Source organism: Zea mays, chromosome 4 (genome assembly GCF_902167145.1).
Source record: "Zea mays cultivar B73 chromosome 4, Zm-B73-REFERENCE-NAM-5.0, whole genome shotgun sequence".
NCBI classification, from domain to species: domain Eukaryota; kingdom Viridiplantae; phylum Streptophyta; class Magnoliopsida; order Poales; family Poaceae; genus Zea; species Zea mays.
The window spans coordinates 205,905,211-205,913,566 of NC_050099.1; the positions used below are offsets into that span (position 1 = coordinate 205,905,211).

Sequence of the window (8,356 nt, forward strand, 5' to 3'; positions counted from 1 at the left end):
CACTATCTCCCAAATACTAGGATGGAGAGAAAACAAATGACTACACATTTTATGACTCCAGAAAGAATAATATTCTCCATCGAAGTGAGTGGATTTTCCAAGTAGAATAGGTAATAAATGTGCATTCGAATTATAAGGGATACGTGAATCATCAAAACAATAGTTTTGATTATCTGTTTTCATTTTCAATGAGGAGTCTTCATTGTCGTCGTCCCTTGGTGAAGAAGAAGAGGCATCACTGCCATAGTAGATGATCTTCTTGATGTGTATCTTCTTCTTTCCTTCCTTCCTCTTGTTGTTTGAGCCTGAGTTGGTGGGCTTGTCACCTTTTGGCTCATCACCATAAAGAGTCTCCTTCCCCTTGACGTTGATCACCATTCCCTTAGAATCCATCTCTTCGGGTGGTTAGTCCGTGGATGAAGAGAACGACTTCGATACCAATTGAGAGCACCTAGAGGGGGTGAATAGGTGATCCTGCAAAAATCAACTCTAAACAAGGCAAACTTGGTTTATAATAAATGTTAGTAGAATTAAAACCAAGTTGATATGAATATAGGTAGAGAGAAGAAGAGAACTCTTCACTTGATTGTTCCTTTAAGATATGTATTAAACTTAGGAAAAATAACGCAAGTGATTATGTGAGAACTCTATGGAAGAAAACAATCACAATAAAGAGATGCACAAGTGACACAGTGATTTTATCCCGTGGTTCGGCAAATGCCTACTCCACGTTGTGGTGACCTCCTTCTGTCAAGGGTTGCTCTCAACCCCTCTCAAGTGATCCAAAGATCAAACTTGACTACCATAGTTTTCTTCCTTATCTCAAGTTTTCCCCTTTTTGAGGAATCTCCACAAGTTGGAGCCTCTCACCCTTTCACAATTGATCTCAAGTAAACCACAAGAGTAAAGGGGGGAGTCGAATCAAACACACGAGACAAACTCGCAGCAACGCATGCATGCAAGTCAAGAGATAAAAGCACAAAGACAGCACAACGGTGTTACATCTCAAAACAAGTGCTCAAATCTCTATCTACTAAAGCAAAGGCGTGAATTCGATGTCTCGGTGTTGTAGGATGTTCAATGATAGCTTGGTTTAGAGCTCCATGCGCCTAGGGATCCCTTTTATAGCCCCAAGGGACCTAGGAGTCGTTGGAGCTCCATTTGGAAGGCCCTTGTTGCCTTCTGTTCGCGGGTGCACCAGACAGTCCGGTGCACCACCAGACATTGAACAGTGCCCGATTTCCTTCCTTCTTTGGCGAAGCCGACCGTTGCCAGCCATAGCCTTTGTGGCACACCGGACAGTCCGGTGCCGCCTGTTGACCGTTGGCTGAGCCACGTGTTGCCCGCTGATCGCGCGGTCGACCGTTAGCTAGGCGCGCGGCTGGTACACCAGGCAGTCTGGTGCACACTGGACATTTTGGTGAATTATAGTCGAGCGGCCCGTTCACCGAGCGCACCAGCCTGGCACTGGACACTGTCCGGTGTACACCGGACAGTCCGGTGCACCACAGGCTGGTGCAAGTTTGGCTAGACTTAGCCAAACTTCTCCAATCTAATTTCTCTCGATTTGAGAAGATCCCTAGCACTTAATAGACATAATTAGTACCAAAAACAATTTACCGAGTGCTAGAATCATACCTTTGTTTCTCCAATTTACTTCTCTTTAACTCTGAGCTCATACTAGACAAAACAAAATGTGTTGAGCATCTAATCACCAAAACAATACAGAAATGGCCCAAAGGCACATTTCCCTTTCAGCTGCATGTATGAATGCTGCCTTCTGGAGTAGGTGGTATTTGGTAAGAGGATGCTTGTTGTTGATTGTCCCTAATTCATTGTTTTTAGCTATGGCAGGTCGGATATCATCTTAGAAGGATGCATTGCCTTTCTTGCCGATGAGGGATTGCTCGCCACATCGAGGTGTTGCCATGGTGCCGCTCTGTGCCGTGGACAGGGAGCCTGCGCGTCATGATCACTGGTAAGGCCATCCCCATGAGGTTCTCCCTTCTCTCTACTAAGCGTAGCACCTATCTGTTCGATAAGTAGGGCACTAGAGCGCTAGTCGTGATCCCACCGGCGGTGGCGCCATTGTCGACCATGGCGTACTGCACGGTCGGATCAGGAAGGTGAAAGGCGCTAGGGTCGGTCCATGGACCATCGATTTTATGAAGGGAAGTTGGGATTAGAGCTGAGGCGTACCGCTTCGATATTCGATCATAGCCGTTGATCGTCGAACGATCGTGCGAGATGCGATCTCGCATGAATAAAACCTACGTCGTTAGATCCTGATCTAAAGGCGAAGAATTGATATCGGTTCATAAAATTCGTTGTGTAATATGTGTCATAGACTTTGCATTCAATGGTGCACATGGGTCGATACCCCCTTCGGTCGTAAACAATTGTAAAAAAGAGACCCTATATTATGTTCAAATCAACCTGCAGTATACCTTTACACAAAGATCATTACCTCCAGGCCCCCGGAGTTTACGAAATGAACCTTAAGCTTTATAAGAATAGTTCTTGCAGTCCACCAGGTCAAGAAATCAATGAAATAATTAAAATAAATGATTTATAGTATAGAAATAATTCCTGAACTTTAGATAATTCATAACTTTCTCATTTTAACTCCGATTCGATCCATTCAAATTGTGTTAGCTTTGTATAAATATTCACTACACAGTAACATCATTGATTATACCATATCACATACTCTTATATTTGGACATTTATTTACCCTATATATAATAAGTTAATCTCTCGAGTCGAAGTAATCTGTTTATAATTATAAATTGAATAGAAGATAATCTCTAATTAAGATGATCTTTAATAAGGAGTAACTTGGATTGAAGTTAAGAAAATTAGTTATGTCCTTTCTCATTTAATTTATATTAATTATCGTAGAATATATGTTTATCACCTAATAACTATGAAAGGACATATCTTTTTAACCGTAACTCCGATTTGAGTGGTTCTCGAACCTACGATCTCGTAGCAACGCGTAGAACATTATTACTCAGTTCGTTCTCATGTTTGGTATAATGTTAATTTTTGCCTATACCATGTTTGTTTGTATTGTTGCGAGTAGACGAGCAAGTGATCGAGGGGTCCGGAGCACAACAGGTTGAAGATCCTGAGCAGGAGCTCGCTGATGGCAAGTTGTGCCCTTGATCACTCTTGTTACCCAATAATGTTCCTATTAGTTACCATGATATGCTCAGGTTAAATTGATGGGACCCAATAGGTTACCCTGGTTTGGTTTACTTTAAACCTTGCTTACCACTGAACTTTTGGGTAGTATCTGCATTGCTCTATGTGGTTTTGGGTGTTAAGATAAATATGACTGATGATCATGCTTTACTACTGCTATTGGATTATTTAATGTTCATGATAAGATTATGGTGTTAACTGGAACATGGAGCTTAACTTGAGATAATCGTGCTACCACAAGGGTGGAATGGGACGCCCATGGCTGACTGATTTGGAAAGCTAGTGTGAGTTAATCCTTTACTCAAAGGGGCAAGCGGGGTGCAGGAGTGCAGGTGTAGGGAGTTCTTCGAGTCAGACTGTCTTTTTAGCTTTTTGGGCGAGGGATTCGTATACCGCTTTCGGGTCAGAATCTGTAGCGGGTTCTCTCCTCTAGTGGAACTTTGTAAAGGCCTCGCAGTGTACCCTCGCCTACTTACCTTGGTAGTGTTTAAGGGTCTGATCAATCCAAGGCAACAAAGGAAACACGTCTTGTGGGTAAAGATGTGCAACCTCTGCAGAGTGTAAAACTGGTATATCAGCCATGCTCGCGGTCATGAGCGGCTCGGACCCTCACATGAGTAACTTATGGAATTAAACTTAATCTGTCATATGCATTGCATTGTGGGTTTTATTATTAATTATGATCTCTTATTTTATTGGGATGGTATTTACTTATACTTAGTAACTGCTAATAAAATTTGACCAACTTATTAAAAGCAATGCTCAGTTATAACTATTATTTGTTGAACGACCTTACACTATACATGAGCTCCCACCGTAAGTGAGCTCATGCACATTATTCCCCATACTTGTTGAGCGATGAACTTTTGTAAGCTCACTCTTGTGATAAACCCCCTCCCCCACAGGTGAAGAGCAAGTGCCCCTGAGAAGGACTACTACGACGAGGTCGACAAGGTCTAGGTGTCGTCTCCCAGTCAACTTAATGGCACCAAGGGATAATAATATTAGTTCGATTTATTTATTATAATTTATTTTGTAAGACATTTTCGTTATGTAATAAAGTTTGTGACATTCGTCTCTATACACTGAGTCATTATATGTGTTGATCTTGTTTGGCGCACATATGAGACATTCAGTTTGCCCCTTGAATCCGGGTGTGACAGAAGTTGTATCAGAGGAATGTTGACTATAGGACGAAACCAGATAGACCTAGACAAAACCCTTACCTACTTACCTTTACTCTGATTCTTTCTATACTTTTCTTGATCCTGTCTGACCCTTTGGTTGTTCTACTCTAACAATTCTTATCTTTTCTACTCTAAAAGACAAATGATTTCATACCTTGGAATCCTATATCTACGAATCTTTAAATAGATAGGAGACCTAAGACAATATATATATATATTTAAGTGCTTGAATGCTTGTTCTTATGACATTGCTTGATTCACTTCTTTGATTGAGTGAAATAGTTGTGGGGCTATATACACCATAAAAATTTAGTATAGTAGGTGCATCTTAGCATGTGCCACCATAGGTGTAGTGTAGTAGTGTTAGGTAGGTGACCCTCTAATCTACTGAGCTATTGTGACCCAAAAAGATCGTGACCAAAAAGTCGAGTGTTTCATACTTACTCATTCGTCTTATCTACAAATCTATCTTACCATATGTTTCTAACTCAGATGATCAATACCAGGAAGGGAGGCGGTGTTGATCTACCTGCACATATTCATCGAAGGAGGGTAGCTAATCCAGCACCGGAGATGAATCCTCCTCTAAATCCTCCACCTACTGGGACTGATGCTGTTGTCGCCGCTCAAATGCAACTACTGCAACAAATGTCCAACACCATGGCAGAGATACAGGCTCAGCTCCACCAAAACCAGCAGCATCCACCACCACTAGCACCACCCAGGGATAAGCATCATGAGTTTATGAGCCACAAGCCACCCACCTTCTCCAGTTCCCCGGATCCAATCTAGGCTGATTATTGGCTGAAGATAGTGGAGAAGATGCTCAACATTGCCCAATGCACTGACTAGGAGAAGGTCCTGTATGCATCGGGTCGCCTTACTGGCCCCGCTGCTAATTGGTGGGATTCTTACTGTACTACTCACGCCGCTACTGACACCATCACCTGGGCAGAGTTTTCAGCTAATTTCAGAAAATATCAAATTCCTGCTAGGTTGATAAAGATCAAGAAGAAGGAGTTCCTTTCCCTCAAGCAGGGAAATACGTCAGTGAGTGAACACAAAGTTAAATTCATTCAGATGTCAAGATATGCTCCTGAAGAGGTTGTTGAGGATGAGAGGAAGTAGGAACAGTTCTTAGAGGGACTAATTGGGCCACTCTAGTACCAGCTAATGTCTCATTTCTTTACATATTTCCAGAAGCTTCTCGACAAGGCTATAGCTCTTGAACACAAACGTATTCAGCTTGGCGAGATAAAGAGGAAGGCCATTACCTAGAGCTAGTGAGGCAGCAGCAGTCGTCCTCGCTTTACTCAGCCTCAGGGTACAACAGTCATATCAGCGCCCTGGGCAGCATACACCTCAGACACCACACTCTCGTCAGGCTGCCCCAGCTGGCACCCCGGCGAGACCTGCTGGCCAGAACACTGCTACTAGCACAACATACTTCAAGTGCGGCGAGGTTGGGCACTATGCTAATGTCTCTCCTAAGAGAAGCACCAACACTCTAGCTCGAGGCAGTAATCCTAGCAAGCAGAATTAAACTCCAGCTAACAACAAGGGATTCAATATTGCCAGGGTTAATTAGATAAGTGCTGAGGCTACCGCTGATGTTTTTGGCATCATCATTGGTACGTTACTTATTAATTCTGTTCTCGCATCTATATTATTTTTATTCTAGAGCCACACATACATTCATTTCTGCACGTTATGTCAATTCACATGTTTACCTTTTTGCACTATGCAAAAACCCATGGTAGTAATCATGCCTAAAGGGAATTTTATGAGCAATCGATTAACAATAAAAATCATGGGGAGGGATATTTGTGGGCAGACATATCCATGTGGTTAGGGAATTTCTAGATGTTTTTCCAAAAGAGTTACCCGGAATGCCACCAGATAGGGAAGTGGAGTTCGTTATTGATCTCTTACCTAGAACCGCTCCTATTTCTAAAAGACCCTATAGAAAGTCTATGGAAGAACTAAAAGAACATAAGAAACAGCTAACAGAGTTGCAGGAGTCGAGGTATATTCGCCCTAGTTCTTCACCTTGGGGAGCGTCTGTCCTGTTTGTTCAGAAGAAGGATGGTTCCCAGAGGATGTGTGTTGATTACCGGTTTCTTAATGATGTCATCATTAAAAATAAATATCCCTTGCCACATATTGAAGATTTGTTTGATAAAATGAGAGGTGCCAGGGTATTCTCTAAGATTGATCATCCGACAAAGATTATAGGTGGCCTAACTTAAAGTGCAAATGATTGTGGGTGATTCATTGTGCAAATGATTGTGGGTTATTTTAACTTCATTTTACAAACAGTATAATCTGTAGTTTAAATCATATTTTCATGATCTATAAACAACTTTATTCATTCAGATTTCAGACAAGCACGACAAATCAACAATAATAGCAGGAGAGAGGAAGATTAGCGCGTAGAGACAACATCGAATGTTTCAATAATAATTATGAATATTAAATATAGTTTAATTATAAAATTAACTACAAATATAAAGACTAAAAGAGCCCTACTTTTAAGTGCGGTTTGAACTACTGATTTACGTAATTGAAAGTAACCAATTAGGTTTACGACGAAACCTAGAAATCGATCACTGATCTAATTTGACTACCTCTACGGGATAGACCACAACAGAAAACTGTTGAGTAATGGTAGCAAGTGATTGAGTTCAGTAGTCTTGATGGTTGTTTGTTATCCCAACCATTCTTCCCAATCCTGATACCAATTAGGAAAGAGCTAATTTCTAAAGAAGTTTTCTCTTGTTGATTCCTATTTCGTGGTGTAGTGCTTTTCTCCCCTATGCTGCATATTGGTACTCGTAGAGTCGGATTACCGGTCACGAAGCTTTTTCAAGGGATGTTTTTATTTGCATTCACGCCTTTAGAAAGAGCCCCTAAATTAAATTCTATTTTAGGCGAAGGGAGTATGACCGTTTACCAATAGTGGAGACTCAATCTGGAGACGCTTCCGCCTATATTCCGACTAATGTAATTTCAATTACACATGGACAAATATTCTTATTCGTGGATCTATTCAATGCCAGAATTCGACCTATTATTAATGTGGGTATTTCAGTTTCCAGAGTAGGATCCGCAACTCAAATTAAAGCCATGAAACAAGTAGTTGGCAAATCAAAAATGGAAATAGCTCAATTCACATAATTACAAGCCTTTGCACAATTCACCTCTGCTCTAGATAATCTATTAAACCTAATTGGGCCTATATTTAATATTCATATTTGATATTCAAATATTTAATGTAACACGAACTAAACTTTGGTCAGGCACTGTCAGCCAAAAACGCAAGCAACGTACGACTGGCTCCATGATTTGACGATGTAAAAATTCCGAGGCTGTTCACTTCGGATTAAAGTCAGATGTTCGAACTGCTAGAACTATAATACATAGAGACGGAAAATTGAAGAAGGGATTAAAGCCAAGCAAACATGCTGCATACTACTGTATCTGTCTAATGTCGCATAGAAAAGACATACTTCCTGTGTCAAAATATAATTCTTTCTCGCCCTCTTTTAAATGAAGGTAGGACAAAAAGATTTTGTCAAAATATAATTCTATATTTAAATGAACCATAATAAATATAGATAGATACAAATTATATTCATATATTAATTAATGAAGGTAGGACGAAAAGATTTTTTTTTTTAAAAAGCTTTGTGTTGAGCACTAGAACCGGCAGCGGACAATACGGCCCTGAGGCCGGACAGTTCACAGTCCAGACAATCCCCGTTGGTGGCGCGGACGGTCCGCGAGCACGCATAATTAGTTAGGATTTCGAGTTTCTTGCGGGATTTGTTAGCTAAATCTGCGGGATTAACTCAGCAAAAGGCTTGTAACAGGTCTAGACCTCCCCCTATATATATGGAGGGCTACAACCGATTGGAACACCAATAATCGATCAAATAATCAATATACATCTTGTTTTTACT

At 41.0% G+C, this 8,356-nt stretch overlaps 1 long non-coding RNA gene across 1 annotated transcript; it reads left to right on the forward strand.

Annotated features, from left to right (window-relative positions):
* Positions 1-1,850: 1,850 nt before the first annotated feature.
* Positions 1,851-4,288, forward strand: LOC103654504 (uncharacterized). The gene is made up of 3 exons (XR_002268875.1): positions 1,851-1,978; positions 3,086-3,155; positions 4,113-4,288. It is a non-coding gene; the product is annotated as an uncharacterized lncRNA (long non-coding RNA).
* Positions 4,289-8,356: the final 4,068 nt, after the last annotated feature.